General features: G+C 47.2%; 1 protein-coding gene and 1 pseudogene across 1 annotated transcript in view; one reads left to right on the forward strand and one right to left on the reverse strand.

Moving 5' to 3' along the window:
• NRG2 (neuregulin 2) overlaps positions 1-16,736 on the reverse strand; it is a 317,257-nt gene that overhangs the window by 216,858 nt on the left and 83,663 nt on the right. The window lies entirely within an intron of this gene.
• Positions 2,206-2,339, forward strand: LOC140916659 (U1 spliceosomal RNA; annotated as a pseudogene).

Consider the following 16,736-nt stretch of genomic DNA (forward strand, 5'->3'; position numbering starts at 1 on the left):
AGCATAGCAGGGTGCTTCTCATAGCCCTTCTGGAAGCCACTTTTTCAGCCAGAGTGACCTCTCCCATCCTGCTCCCTCACCACCTCTTCCCGAGCCTCCCGCACTGGGTCTTCTCTGACTCAGCCCTTCAGCCAATACCAGAACAGATCAGTCCCCTTCCAGGGTTCAGCTCAACTGTAGCTCCCTTACCCTTGTAGGTCCTAGCTCAGTGCTCCCCCTAGGAGCCTAGTCTGTTCCCTGTAGGTCTCCCCACATGAATTCCTCAGGCTCTTCCAAGGGGAACTCCACTTTGTTCCTCCCTCCAGGGTCTTCCTCCCTCTCCCGAGCACCCAGCTCTACTTAAACAGTTATCACCCTGCTTCACTGCCACAGCTGGAACCGGTCCTTCTAATTAAGCGCCATTATGGCCAGCTGGGGTCACTGATTAGTCCCTGTGTCACCAGCTCATCAGTGAGTCTGAGGGACAGCTGCTAAGTCATGGGCAAGGCTGAGGCCTGTGACAGGTGTGTTTACATGCTAATAAGATGATTTTCTCAGCTCTGGAAATAAAAACAAACAATCTTGTTTCAGAGGGGTTTTCCTTTCCAAAGCAATCTTTCCTGGCTGTTTGGTTCTGTCATTGTACTGCAAACACCTATTGCTTTGTAAGAGGCAGTATGAGCCAGTGGGTAAGATGCTTGCCTGGGAGTCAGATGATCTGACATGGTCCCTCCCATCTCTGTCACTGACCTGCTGCATAACCTGGGGTGTCTGCTTCCCTTCCCACCGTTGTCTCTCTTTGCTTGTGAGACCATAAGGTCTCTGGGGCAGGGACTGTCGTGTCTGTACAGCGCCTAGCGCAATGGCTCTATCATGGCCATTGCCACTGGCACTACTGTAATGTGAACAATAAGGATCGACTTAAGCCATCGGTCATTACTGTGCATCTTGACAACTAAATTTGTAGTTTTAAACAAAGACAGTAGTGTTCCTGGGAAATTTGGGTCTACTTCTGTCAACTGTCATTGTGTTCATTTGATCAGGCTCTTGCTGTAACATATACACGCTTATGGAATTTCATTTGTCATCAGATGGAACGTTTTCATTTGTCTAAACATGCCCAGCCTGAGTGTACAATGCCCACACAATTCCTTGTAATACTACACCTGAGTGACAATACCCAGAGCCCTGCCCCTCACCACCTCTTCCTATGGTCGATCTAGCCAGGTTATTTCCTGGTCTGAAAACATTCTCTGGGCCCCATTCTGTGCCCAGCAATTCATGTGGGCATTTGGGCAAGCGATTTATTCCAGGCTATTCCCAGAGCAACGACCACACAGCAGTTTGCAGATCTAGCCTCGTGTGCCAACAACATGAACTTGTATTCCGGCCTTTCGGCCTGATTCTGCACTCCTTTACATCACATCACTCTTAACATCAGTGGGGTTACTCCTGATTCAGATTGGTGCAAAACCATTTATACTGAACGGTTAACAAATACCTTACATATGGAAGAGTTTTAATTTAGTCAAACTGCAGAGCAAATTTTTCTTTTCCATGGACCGAATCCAGAAAAGATTATTACTAATGATTAATTATTATTATTACTATTATTTTATTATTAAGCCTTTACTTGGTTCTGATGGAGGAAAAACTCCTACTGACTTTACTGGGCATTTTGCCAGTGTAAGGACTGTATAAAAACTGAGTAATTAGGCCCTATGTTTTTAACTTGTTGCATTCAGAATGTAAAACTTTGTTTAAAAGGTAAGTTTAATAGTTTGCTGCTCCACAGCCAGTTTCATCATTATTTCAGTTACAAGCCTGCATTTAAGGATACATAACACCCCTGTAAAAATCCACTCCGTAGATCTAGTTGTATTAGTTCTGATATAGGATATACTAACCCTTGTACTCCTATATGTATTTATCCAAAGAGACACAAGTTCCAATTCTGTTCTCATTTACACTGGTGCAACCAACAGAATTACTCTGGATTTTTCAAGGGAGTAGCTCAGAGCAGAACTTGCAGTGTAATCACACTGCACGGAATTTGCAGTCTACAGAGATTGCTTCACCAGCGTGGAGCTCAGCTGGTGACATTCCATCACCTTTTCCGTTACTCATGACTTTCTCCAAAACTCTTGTTTTGGCCGGAACATCACAGACTTGGTCTCAGCCCCACAGGTCTGTTTGTAGTAAGAGGGTGAGGAAAATACATTTGCCTGGCTTACCAGAGGGGAGCTACCATGATCACGAAGGTGGTTTTCCCAGGTTGAGGCTCATCCATTGCACTGCAGATGTGCTGACCCCTGCAATTTCCCCAAATGCGGGAAACTCGGTTGCATAATTTCTGAGACTATTTTCTTATCTTTTTGTCATTTGCAATCAGTGAGACCCCGGCCATCTGTTCTACATGCCTACACAGAGCCCCATTCAAGTCAGTTAGACTCTTCGAAGGCACACTGCTCTGCCCACATGGATCTGCTTGCAGCCTGAGGTTCAGATGTTACGTAGTCATTTTTCCCCCTCCATTAACCATGGAAAGTTATTTCTTTTATGATGAAAATTTACAGGGAGGGAAAATTAAAGACATGCTGCACTCAAAAACAACTGGAGCTAGCTTTGCTGTCTGTCAATTTATAAGAAAAATATAATGCTGTAATTTCTGAATCTGTTATTCATCTCAGCTGCTACAGTCCACTGGAACATGGACTGGTATTTTATTTCCTTCTCTGCCTGTGAAAACCTATTTGTGACGTGTTCTCAGGCTTTGCAGTACTTGAACCTTACCAAGGTGGTTCCATAGACACTTCCCCACCTACCCTCAATGGAGCAGATCACCTCCTCTTTCATTCACCATCACATAATATCTCATTGGCCACTCTAGCAATTCCTTGCCTAGCGAATGGACAATTAGGAAAGCACTGAGTGTATTTTTGGCTGTCATGTAATGCAACTGAACAGCTGAGAACAAGGAGAGCCAGTACCACGTGACCAGCCAACACTCCAGTGAGACTAGGGCTTGAGAACCATTGCTTTGAATCAGTAAAAAACAAGAAGAAATATTTGGAGATGAGCATCGATATTACCCACCAGAATCCATAGCAAACAAAAATCAAACCTCTCCAAGCTTAACAACGAGAGCCGGCTCTACAGTTTTTGCCGCCCCAAGCAGTGAAAAAACCTGCCACCGCGGACAGCAAAAGGAAGAAGCTGCCGCCGATTTGCCACAGTGGGAGGAGGAACTGCCGCCCCTTTCGAACTGCCGCCCCAAGCACCTGCTTGGAACGCTGGGGCCTGGGTCCAGCCCTGCTAACAACAAAAGTACCATGTGGGCTCAAAACTGTGACAGAAGCACAAGGACGGTAGCACAACAGCAGCAGGAGAGTGCTCTAGGACCGGATGCTGCTCTTAGTTACAGTGGCATAAGCCAGCAGTAACTCCATTGAAATCAACTGTATTACACCAGTGTAAAAGCACAGTGCACAAGTTGAGAAACAGGCCCACAGAACTATAGGGATGGAGGGATGATACAGGCTCCGCGCTGATGCAGCCATTTATGGCTGCAAGCCCCAGGCCCTTTTTTTTTTTTTCTATTTTTTTCCCCCACCCCCTGAATTCCCTTTTACTTGCTCACTCTTTCTCTCATTAAACCAAAATTAGGGGAATTAAATACAAAATATTTCATGAACGCAATGTTAAAGCTGAAATATGTGCTAGCCAAAGCCAGTGTTCCTAGCCCAATGTTAACTCAGACAGGTTGCACATTCAGGGCTGAACCCTCTGCAAGGTTGATGTGAAACTGGTACGAGTGACAGGAAGAGCAGAGCTTTTTAACTCCCTGATTTGGGAATTTCTCAGCTCTGAGGCGGTGTTAATGGAAGTTTACATTGGCTGGCACTCTCTAGCTGGCACTCTCTAGCAATCTCTTACAGAGCTGATCCCCTTAGCGACAGCACCTTACACCTATCCCGTACAGAGCTGGCACCGTCTAGCAATCCTGTCTGGACCTGACACAATAGTGATCTCATATAGAGTCAGTGCTTTTAGTGGGGCTGCTGCCCCCACTCCAAGACATGAGAAGTTAAAAGCAGCCCTTGGAAAGGGCTGTTGCTGGGACCCAATTAGAAAAGGGATTAAGTAAGAGCAGTTGAGGGAGGCTGGCTGGCTAGCTGGCCCCAGGTGTGGCTAGCTCAGTCAGGGCACAACTGGCCCTGATAAAAGGGCGGTGAGCCAGAAGACAGAGAGGCTTGCTCCAGCTTTGGAGTGGAAAGGACCTAGCTCCCTAGGAGCACAGGGTACCTGAAGCAGAGGGGTGCTGGGGAGCTCCAGCCTGACAACTCCCCAGGCTGAGGCCTTGTTAAGGCCTAAGATGATACTGGGGCTGCAGAGGTGCAGCCTGGGGATAGGCTTGCCAATGATGAGTGGCCATCACAGGCTGCAGTTTGCCCCAGAGAAAGGGGGCTAGATGACAACTGGCAGTAGCCACTGAGGCAAGGTGGGCTTAGAGCGTTGGGGGTTCCACAGGGAGGGGAGACACAGAGTGTGGGGGTACTGCTGTGGGAAGAACCCCAAGATAAGAGGGAACGGGTCTGGGAGGGACACGAGAGCTTGAGGCAGGAGAGACACCAGCCAACAGGAGGCGCTCTGAGTGCTGGAATTGAGCTAATTCCAAGGTTGACCAGCAGAAGGCGCCATGGCAGTGAGTCAGTGATCTGCTACAGTACTCTATAAAGATTCCCCCCTAGAGCGCGTTGTAGATCCCATCCCTGGCGCTCCATGGTGACCCTGCGTGCTTTCAAACTGCCTGATTTGCGTCAGTCACAGCTGCAGCAGCTGTGTGTGTTTATCTACCCGGAGTGGCACCGTGGGCGGCACTGTGACCTTTCGCAGGAAACCGTACACGAAACAAAATTCCCTCTTTCAAAACTTCGTCATGTCTCAACTAGCAACCAATTTTTACAAAACAAGAAGGGAGCTGTCAACCAAGACCTGACAGTGACCGAGTGCACAAATCACGCTACCTCTCTGAACCTCAGAGACAAAAGCAGCCAGTTGGCAGGGGATCGCTTAGCCAGCTAACTCTCAAACAATCTAGTCCATTGCCATCTCCCATCAGGTCACCTAGACTAGAGTAAAACTCTCTGCTTGGGAAGGGGCGGGGCAGCAGGACAGGGCCTGGGGAGGGCTGTGAAATCAAAGACGCGTTCCCTTCCCTAAAAAATGCAAGCAGGAGCTTGTGCCTAGCAGCACAGGTTCCATCCGGTTTGCCATCTCCCTCAGGAAAGTGTGTGTGTCCCTCTGCTGCTGCCTGTGCACTTTGCCATGGCCAGGGTGCAATTTTCAGCCCATCTTGTTGTGGGATTGGGCCTTTTGTGTCAGGGAATGCTGCCCTTCCGAAGATAACCTCTATGGAGATTTGCCTTTTTATTTTTCCCAGTGGCCAGGGCAATGTAAATAAGAGTCAGGAAGCTGCCTCTTCACTCTGCTTGATCATCATTCACAAAGTAAACACTGAATGATCCTTCTTGCCATAAACAGCCAAGCCGAAGGCTTGTTACTACCAGAAGAAGCACTGTTACGGGATGCTAGAAGAGAGAAAACACTTAGCATGGGGGAGTTAAGGCAAAGGAGGAGCCAGAGCTGCTATCAGAGCGGAGGGGGGGAGAACATCTCCCCAGAGCTGTAAACTTGACCTCTTTGACAAATGTCTGCACCGATGACAATGGAGCGCTTCTCCTTAGGCAGAGAAATCCAGGAGCGTGAAATGAGAAAACCCTTTCATCTCCAGTTTCCTCTGTGATAAAATTACAGTGACCTGGTGCTTTCCTATCTTGGGAACTCTATCCTTTAAAAGTCACATTGAGATCGCTGATAGCAACAGTTTGAGTGGACCGGAAAGTCCTCAAATAGCAATGAAGTGTCAGACCCCTCACAATAATGAATATTGCTGAATGTATTCCCCATCTGTGCATTGATATTAGCAAGTAACATTCCTTTCCACTTAGCACTATAATAAATGGATTATTCCTGCGCTGGGACCTTTCTTTCCCTTTCCCATTTTTTGTTTCATGTTTTCCTTACATTCATATCTCAATTATCCACACGCAGGAACCAAACTGATGCAGAAGAGCATACGGGTAGCTCCCTGAATCTTTTCTGCAAACTGCATTTCCAAGCTGGATTTGCCAGTCATTCCCACTGCAGTTAGCTTTCTACTAATGCACTTTTGTCCAGTGAACAAACAGCCTTTCAATACCCAGCAAATCCTTCTCTCAGGGATTCCTGCATTGGCATTTGTAGGAGTTGGTAGCATAAAATGGTGATGCATTGAGGGGAGAATGCATCTCTTAACCTGGCCATGTTTCCCTTTTATGACCTGGGGCATGTTCAGTTCATCAGCATTCATGATAGGTTTCTAGCTTAGCATTCTTATAGATTTTTGCGGGATGGGTGCGGTATTTAAAACACAAAGACAAATTGATTCTAAAGCAGTTATGGAGCCATTTTAATAGGTGTATTGGAAAACCAATTCGTTACTCATTCGAAGCCGATTGTGCCACCCTTACTCTCACTGAGTAGCACCTTACTCCTCAAGAAGTCTCATTCAAATCAATAGTAATAGTAATAAAATACTGCTCAACGTCAGGTAGGATGGCACGATCTTCCCCTGAGATTTCCCTATATGAAAACCACAGAATGCCCTGAGACCCGAGCACAATTCCTCAGATCCACTTGATGGATTTCCAGAATCTGTCATCATTAATTAACTAAAGAGCCTGACTGCAGCCTCTGCACCAAACAGGAGCTCAGGGCAGATCTCCAAACCCACATCTCATCTGCGTTTGTGTCCGGAGAGCGTGGACAAGGTCTGGTCAGGAGGAGCATAGAAACACAGCACTGATGAAACCAGCAGGCCAGATGCATGCTTTTTGTCAGGGCCATAACACCTACGCCTTCTCAGGCCATAAGTCAGCAGTGGCATGGTACAGTGCCTAAATCCCTTTTGCAAATGAGATTTTAGCACCTAAATCAGTTAAGTGTTGGCAATACTATGCACAGCAATGCCTAAATAGCTTTAAAAATCTGGGCCAAAGTGACTGACCATAGTCAAAGCTCCATGCGACATGCCTCTTGCATCCCTGGTATGGTGGTCCGACAGCTCTCTCCTGCAGGGCCGCAGCCTGAATGCACTAAGCCCTAACACACAGGGAAGGGGGCTGCTGCCTGTTTGTTGGGGACGTGTCTATGATTCATAGTGTCACATGAAAATGTTTTGTGGAAGTTTCTCGAGTCCTTTTCAGGCCTCATAGCAGGAAAAGAAGTTTTGCCTGGCGCAGACAAATGGTTACCCTGTGCAGAACCTAAGGAAAGGCAGGTAAATGCTAAAAGTCCAAGAAAATGTTTATGGTAAAAACTGGAGATCAAGTGAATAATGACTCTGTCTGGAAGGCACTGCAGCTTCCCCTCTCTAAAGGACAAAGGCACAGTGCCCGAAAGGGCTACAAGAATCATGAGTAGCTGCAGGGGCACAAATTGGGGAGCACAAAACGAAGAACAAAAGAAAAATCCCACAGATGGGAAACAGTCCTGATTGCAGAACTCTGTAATACAAGAGCCCCCAAATTCTACCTAGGATCATGTGAGAACCCAACTCATTTCCTGGAATGACACCTCAGAGAGCAGGACTGAGTGCTGCTGGTGCTCTCTAGGTACTGATCCATGGCTCTTTCTTGGGGTTTGCAAAGGAACCTAGGAGAATTAGGTGCCCAAATCTAATTGGCACTAAATGGGAGTTGAGCATCACACTCCCCTAGGCTCCTTTGAAACTCCCAGCCCAAAAGAATATTTGGAGGAGGTAGGCTTCCTGCTGCTGCTGCTGAAGAGACACTTAAACTGCTAGGGGAACCATTCTCTTAGCACACAGTCTCTACTTGTCAGCCATATGGTTCAGGTGTGAAAAGAGGGCAAAAGATATTGCACCTTAATGCAGCAAACCCAGCCTACTCTCCCGCATAGACCCACAGCCGGGCTCCTAATGTCAGTAAACCTACAGCACTGTGGTCAGCGAGGCATGATGAGGATGGCCAGCCTACTCCACATTAGCATTCACGGCACCATGGCAAGGCCGTGGAAAGGGAACCCATCTTGGGGCCATGAAGGATAATCAGCTGAACATGAGCTTCCAGTACCATCGTGGGGCCAAAGGGGTTAATGCAACTGCCTCATGGGCAGCCATCTCCATTGAAGCTGGAGCTGGGCAGAGCCCCTCCTCCCTGAGGGACTTCCTACTCCCCAGCACCTGCCTGGAGTTTGTCCTTCTCCACAGGCCTTTCCCAGACGGCCTGTGCAGACTCTCCCGGGCCACCCTGCCTGGAGAGCTTTCCTCACACTCTCCTACTTCTGCTTTGGCCCTGCTGATTCAGGAATTTTCTTACTCCCTGCCAGTGTCTACAGGCAATGCTGCAATTCCCTGAGCTTCCCCCTTCTTTGGTACTAGAAGCCCCTGATTCCTCTGAGGTGGGGCTCACCATGTAAACCAGGTTGGCTTAGCCCCAGGCTCTCCAGCTCATGTTATGTATCCTGTTACAGGGATCCTTGCATGTATAAATAGGGCAATCTCGAGAAGGAGCAGAGAGGTTATTGTACCTCTGCATTGGGCAGTGGTGTGGCCATGGCTGGAATCCTCTGTCCAGTTCTGGTCCCCACAATTCAAGAAGGGTGTGGATAAACTGGAGACAGACCAGAGAAGAGCTCTGAGAATGATTAGAAAACATGCCTTATAGTGAGTGAGCTCCTTGAGTCTAAGAGAAGGTTGAGGGGTGACTTGATTACAATTTGTAAGTACCTATATGGGGAACAAATATTTGATAATGGGCTCGTCAGTCTAGCAGGAAAAGGTCTAACACAATCCAATGGCTGGAAGTTTAAGTTAGACAAATTCAGACTGGAAAATATGCACATATTTTTAACAGTGAGGGTAAGTAACCACTGGAACATGGGCTGTGGTGGATCTACATCACAGGCAATTTTTTAATCAAGGTTGGATGTTTGTCTGAAGGATAGCTGTAGTTCAGACAGGAATTAATTCAGGGAAGTCCCATGGCCTATGTGATACAGGAGCTCAGATCCCGGGGCGTCTCTTCTGCCCTTAGAATCTAACCCTAACTCCAGTTCTCTATCCCACAAAAAGCATTTCAACCCATGGCTGTAGGATCAATAACTCAGGTACAGTGGCCTGGGGGCTGCACACCTAGAGGTAAGCCAGAGCCATGGTTGGGACAGAGCCTTAGAGTGACATGACAGCTGGAACACCTCTGGGCTCAACACACCCATCCTGGGAACCCTGCCTCCTGGGACTGAGCTGCTCTCCATGCACATTGTCTTTGCCCCTGAAAAAACATCTCTGGGAAGCAACAGAGGAGATTCCACCCAATGGCATGGCATCAAGGCCTCTTCCCTTGATGCAAATCATGTAATTGGTTTATCCAAGTAACCTGCCCTTCATATAGCACTGGAGCAGAGTTCCCCCACATCAGCTTCAGCATTCGGTTCTCTGGGCGTCCCCTGCTCTCTGTTATCCTTAGGCCATTCAAGGTTCTCATCACACAATTCAGCCATCACTAGAATGTCCTTTCCTCCCTCCAGAGTGGGCTTGCCACAGCTCCATCCAGGCTTCCTTCTTGACCAGGTGTGATCGGATTTGCTTCTGCAGCACCCTCTTGTGGCCCATCCAGGCACAACTCAGCCAGTCACAAGGCTCTGCTGGTAGGTGGCTGTCTCTTGGAGGTCTAATGTAGTTGAGCTTTTGCCTTCCATTCAAGGCACGCTTCAGTCCTACCCCTTCCAGAGGGCTACGGTTCAAAAGAAATCAGGAAAATCCACAAGTCAAAACAGGGTTGTCAAATGAACAGTACTTCAGCTGGCCTTCCAGCACCCAGTTGTCTCTTCCACCTGGAGGTTTATTCGACCAGCAAGCTAAGTCAGTCTCGGGGCTCAAACTATGCTTCTCTCACACCAGGAGAAGTCGATCTCTGGTCTCCTTCCCAGCCAGTCCTGAACTGGGCCAGGTGTTCTCCTTTTATCTCCCTCTCTCTGCCTGACAGCTGCTGCCCGGGTAGCACGGTGAGGCCAGCTGAGGCCACAGGTTCTTATTAAGTCTCCCTTGGCAGCGTGGGACCCGTCTGCCCCATCACACTGGGATGAATTCTCCAGCACACTGAGCAAAACAAAGTTTCTAAGTTTGCTGCCCTCATGTTACTCGGCGGAAGTCTGACTGAGACAAGTCTTTCTTAAGGGACTTTTCGCTTTCTAGGAACTACCCTTTTCTGCCTTTCGAGCCCTTAAGCAGCTCTCACTGTTTCGTTTTCTTCCTTCACCCTGAAGAATTGCTTTCCTTTGTGCCTTTTCTATGGCATTTCTCAGGAGCCTTCACAACTGTGTTCTTTTTAATCTGTAAGTATTTCTGTCAAGGGCAGCCCACCCACCAGTGTGCCTACAGGTGACCTGGAAAGGATTTTAACACAGTTCCAGCACTTTAAGAAATGAGCACATCCCCCTCTGTGCCTCAGTTTCCCCATCTGTGAAATGGGGATAATAATTCAGCCCTCCTTTGTAAAACAATTTGAGATCTATGGAGGAAAAGTGCTATATAAGAGCTAGTTATTTATTAATTATTAATTATTATTGTTATTTATTAATCAAGCTATGAGAGGCATTCAGCACTCCCACTAACCATATTTGTTGCATCCATCTATATCATAGAATTATAGAAATGTCGGGCTGAAAGAGAGCTTGAGAGATCATCAAGTCCAGACCCCTGCACTGAGTCAGGACCAAGTAAGGCTTGACCATCCCTGACAGTTATTTATCCAACCTGTTCTTAAAAATCTCCAGTGATGGGGATTCCACAACCTCCCTTGGAAGCCTGTTCCAGAGCTTAACTACCCTTAGAATTAGAAAGCTTTTCCTAATATCTAAACTGAATCTGCCTTGCTGCAGATAAAGCCCATATATGTATCCATTTAGACTGTGAGCTCTTTAGGGCAAGGAATTCATCCTCATAGTGATCTGTTCAGCCTAATATAAATAGGGGCTCTAAGCACACGGCATTAACCAGGCTAAGAGGGGCATTCCTCGCAGGTTACCCTGCAGAGAGGGAGATTCAGTCCCCTTCCCAAAACGTAGGCCAATAATCTGTTCCCTGTTATGCTCCAAGATAATGCTGGAAGCCACATCACTGTGTTTTTTCTCGTAATTCCTGCAGCAGAGAATTCCAAAAGTTTATCAGTTACCCTTTGCGGATGGTGGGGAGAAAGCCACTGTGTATATTTGCCATTAGTTTTGCTCTTTTTTTTCTCATTTCTGGGAATTTCAGTGGATTCGTTGTTACATTATTTTACAGCTCATGGGGACTCAAAAAACATTAGAAAAAAAGGAACTTTTGCCAAACTCCACACTGTACATAATTTATCAATAAAAATATATTATTATTTACTGTAGGGACTAGAGACCAGGGTCCCATTTTGCTATACACTGTACAAACATATAGCAAAGAAATGGTCCCTGATCAAAGAGAGTTTAGAGTCAATATGTACAGTATGCTATACTTTATGCTTTGAGATGCAGAGAAACACCAAGGGAAATGAAGTCTCTTCCATGATGAGGGACCAGACAATGGGTTCTCCTCTTCCTCAAAAGTGTTCTATCTATCCATCCATCCATCCCATACAGACCCATCTATCTATCTATCCACTACATGTCTCCTCACTACTCTTCTCCAGCGTGCACCCTCTCCTCATGCACCAGGCCACCTCATGCCCCTGAAAAGCTCTTTGGAGGTCACAGAGCATTCTGCATCCTACCTGCTCGGTTCTTTGAGGAGCCAGTTCAGCTAAGCAGAGCAGGGCAGGTCTGGTACCAGAGAATGCGTACACATAAAAACTCCACACGAAGAGTTAACACAAAGCTTGGCTGAACCACAGACACAATTAGCACCTGAAGTGAAATCTGGAGAGGCTCCCAAGTGCAGGTGTGTCAGTACCAGCCAGCGCCAGAAGGCTGTTCAGGTTCACTGTATTTCCTGGCATTACTGCCAAACACTGGGCAATGCCTTGTTACGCTGTCTAAGGAGCTCGCAGCACTGTGAACAGTTGCTTCACTTTTCTCACCGACAGCAGAATGGGGCCCTGCTCCTGAGAGGGGCCCGTAGGCACTACCACAATACAAATAGCAACTAATAATAATAGAAGGTGCTGGCATGAAAACCTAAGAGCTGGTCTGTGCATCAACCAAATACAGCAGCTTAGAACTGTCATGTCTGGTTGGAAGGGTGGTAATCATGGCTGCAAGACACCGGAGGAAGAAGCAGTCTTGTATTCTCTGTCTTGCTGCTTGGCTAGTGGCTGGAGGGGGGAGCCAGTTTTTGTCTTCACTTCCTGGTGATCATAGCTGCTACATTGTTTATTTATGAAAAATGGGGAGGGATAGCTCAGTGGTTTGAGCATTGGCCTGCTAAACTCAGGGCTGTGAGTTCAATCCTTGAGGGGGCCATTTTGGGATCTGGGGCAAAAATTGCAGATTAGTCCTGCTTTGAGCAGGGAGTTGGACTAGATGACCTCCTGAGGTCCCTTCCAACCCTGATATTCTATTCTATTCCACACCATTATTGGTCAAGAGGTTCCCCACATTCCAGGTTCTAAAGGGCTTTGGGAACTGCAGAGATGAAAGGCACGGCATAAACATAAATTATTATTACTGATGGCAACATAAGTCTGCCCTGCCACAAAAATAAAAACTCTCAGCACCATTAGTTGATGAACAGAACTCCTTCCAGGCATTGACTCATTGCCATATTGCCCAGTGAAGTAACCTCAACACTGGCAGAAGATGGAGATCAATGTATAGTGACAGAGGCACATGCTGTTTCTGCTTCCTTCTATAGACTGCTCTCATAGTCCCAGCCCCTATTCTACAGCTCCTCTCCGCACAGTCAGCAGAGGGGCAATGCACAGAGCCATCCCTCACATGCTCCTGGATACCAGAACACTGGAGAAAGCTGGTCTTTTTTAGAATTATTATTTTAGTGACTTTTTGATCCTTAGCACACTGAAGTGAATATGGTCCAGCCCTGAAAAGCTATTTTTTAGTCCGCTATCTCCAAACATAATCGACTCCTGCCCACTCTGATCACAACACTAAGCCAGCCTGAGGGACGCCCAGTGTGAGAATCCTTCAGGGTCCCCCCAGAATGTAACTGATTTTCACATGAAAGGATGGGGAGCCACTGTCCACACACACATGGTTTCTGGAGGCTTATAAAGCTTCCATGGTATGGACAGCTTTCCACCTACCTTGGAGTCTGGTCTCTAAGGGCAGGGCTCCACTGCAATTAGACTCCAATGGCTGGCCCTTGCCAGCTGGCATGGGCTGGTGGGGCTCAGGCTCATGGGGCTGTTAAATTGCATTGTAGACATTCAGGCTCAGGCTGGAGCCCAGGCTTTAGGACCCTGCAGTCAGGAAGGTCCAAGAGTTTGGGCCGCCTCCCAAGCCAGAACGTCTATACTGCAATTAAACAGCCCTTTAGTCAGAGTCAGGTGAGCCCAAGTCAGCTGGCGGGAGCCAGCCATGGGGGTCTAACTGCAGTGTAGCCATACCTTTAGTGCTTTCTGGGGCAATTGGCATTCATATGGCTACATGGCTCTTTGCAAACTTGAGGTACATAGTTCTCACAAGGAACACCCAGGCAGCAAACTAGCTTAGCACCATGAGCAGAAACCTCGTTTCACTGCACTGCAGACCTGCCAATGGCCTGTCCCTCTTCCCCAAAACAGAGGGATCTTTTTACAGGTCCTGGAGGCCAGCCCTCGCTTACTGTACAGGGAGTGTTAGCAACATTGAGGAGAATTCATAGGCTCAGACTTTCAATCCTGTTACCAGCTTTCTGTTTCAAGTCTGTTGGCACCAGGACAAGGATTTAAACCTTCCTTCCAAGGAGAAAGTGAAAGCTGAGACTAGCTGGGTTTTTCAGGGGTCCATTAAATCACAGAGGGCTGTGGCTTTGTGGATGCAGAAGGTTGGCTATGGATCCAGGCAGTGAATCATGTCTACAGAATGATCACAGCATTTTAGAGTATAAACCACCTCTACCTTCATGTTCTCTTTCCTGATAGAGCCTCCATAGGGCCCTGCTGGAGGATTCATAGCCATGGCACCATTCTTCTGCAGTAGTTGGCAATTAAGGAACATATATAACTCCATCTAAGCGCCCCTCAGCTCCTCTCTATCCACTAGCTGGAGTGGCCACCAAACAGACCTCTCCCTGTCTCCGTCAAACCAGGAAACATCAGGATCAGAAGAACTGTATGCACTCACTATCTTGCAAATACTGCTCAAAAGCAGGTCTGTGACCTCATGGCTAGGCACGTCACGCCTACAGTGTGAGTGTGGAAGCAACGCCAGGAAGGGGAAAGAGGTAACTGCTGGTAAATCATCCCTTTTAATAAGTACCTAGCAGCTGAAAGCTCATGCTATCGCATCCACTATCTGTTCAGTTTCCCTCATACAACCATGAAATTATTGCATCCAAATTAGCTGTAGAGTAAGGTGATGATTGGTCAAGTAACCTCTGATATCACAATGGTGACACTTTGCATGGCATAGATACATGTCTTACTGCACCTGTACACTGTATGGGTGTAACTTGTAAAGTCAACATAGCTGAGAACTTAAAAATTAAATGGGAACAGACTGTGAATCCCAGTGGTGATTGAACCTGGGGCTATTCTGAACAAAAAGAGCTCTCAGCCATGCTTGCAGCTGTGTCCACCACTTCACCCTGACTCAACCAACAGTCTAGGCTTCAGAGTGATGCACAAAGAGGTGACAATCCTGGAATTTTATTATATTGATTAACTAAGTTCTGCAGTGAGTCATATGGATGTCATTGGGAACAGAGTCTGGCCCATTGTTTTTACATGTTTTTACATGTTTTTACATCTTCATTTAGAAGATCAAATGCATATTACTTGACATGTCCTCCATGTATTTATTCAGGCCTGTGTGTGGTGTCCCACAGATAGTCTAACTGGGAGATCGTCTAACTGTGCCAATGAGGAACCATTGACTTTTCAAGTTAACATATTTCTTTCACTGAGAAACATTTAATGCCCAAACGTTTAGCCATTTGTAGCTAGTGCTCAGAAAGGCCCCCACAAAAATGGTAAAGGAGCTACCACAAATTTGTATGTTTTTCACACGTGCGATGCATTTCCTCTCACCCTCCGGGAAGACGCTCCTTGGAGAACAAGTAACAGCACAAGAACAACATGTAACTAGATGAAACTAGGTATTAGTGAAAATGGCAAACACTTCACAAGCAATATTGTCAGAGTACAGTTGAATAAATGTCTCTGTTGAGATGGTAGTTGTGGCTTTGCAATGCCTTTGGTATGAGTCTGAGCATGATATTATGTGCCCATGGTAAGTACCCAATGTCCCAGGACTAAATGTACTGACAAAGTAAGCAGGGCTGTCCCTATAGTGTTGGCGAAGTACCACTCACTCGGGGCAGCGATGATTTGGTACTCGAGACTGCCTCCAGTCGTCCTCCATTTGGCAAACGCATCCACAATTTTTCCTGCTGATTCATGATCCCAGCACAAATAAACTCTCTTTACAGGTTTGACCCATTATTTGGCAGGGACTAAAAATTCTGCCTGGAGGCCCTTCTCCTGCAATGATATTTTTACAGGCAGCAACGCCCTTCATTTAGCCTGGGCTAAGGGTCCCAAGTCTGGGGAAATGTGGACACTTTTCTGTCTGTAACATTTCCCACATCTACCCAGCACGCAATAAAATGTTGGGAGTGGTTTGCCTCTGGAGATGAACGCTGACAAGTCCGGGCCCCAGAAACCAGCACAGCCCTGACATGTCAGCCAGGGCCCTTGGAAACTAACCTAACACTAGTGTCCACATGTCACACCTCCAGTCAGGCACCCCCTCTTGGCCACTCACTAGGCTGTTCTGAGAGGATCCCGCTGCCGAGTCCCTGGGTGTTTTAAGTCCCCAGGGTGTGAACGGAGTCTAGGCACTGCCACCCTCGCAGGCTACAGACCTTGTTTCTGGCACTCCCTGCTGAGGGATAGATCACGCTACCCACTGCCTGGAGTCAGTGCTGACCCCTCAGACTTCCCCCGGAACATAAATGGAGCCTCTCTCAGAGCTCTGTCTGTGCGATGGGCTGGACCCATAGGTTATTTTGTCAACGGGCACATGATTAGTGTAATTCGTGAAGCGAAAAGACACTTTGCACAGGATTCTACTACAGTATCGCTCTTTCCTGAAAAGCACAAGGAATACACAGATCCATACAATAGTAAACCCTACTCACAGTTCCCTGCCTCAGTTTCCTCACTACTCCCAAGCATTCTTTGGGCTGGGACTAGGGTTGCCAATCCTCCAGGATTGGCCTGGAGTCTCCCGGAATCAGCATGATCTTCTGGTGACTATTGAAAGCAATCCAGGAGATTTTAATAGGATATTTTAAGAAAATGACATTACCTCATGTTGGAAAAAAAATCTCCCAGAATAGCATCAGTCAGAGTTAGCAACCCTAGCTGGCACCACAGTTGTCTAGAATCAGGCATCTTGGCTGCAGTACATGGCTTCAAACATGGAGCCTTCTCCCCCAGCCTTCTCTGACTTTTGCCAGTCCATCCCCTTCCCCTCTTCTGCCCAAAACTTCCTGTGTGTCT

Source organism: Lepidochelys kempii, chromosome 8, assembly GCF_965140285.1.
Source record: "Lepidochelys kempii isolate rLepKem1 chromosome 8, rLepKem1.hap1, whole genome shotgun sequence".
Classification (NCBI taxonomy): Eukaryota; Metazoa; Chordata; order Testudines; family Cheloniidae; genus Lepidochelys; species Lepidochelys kempii.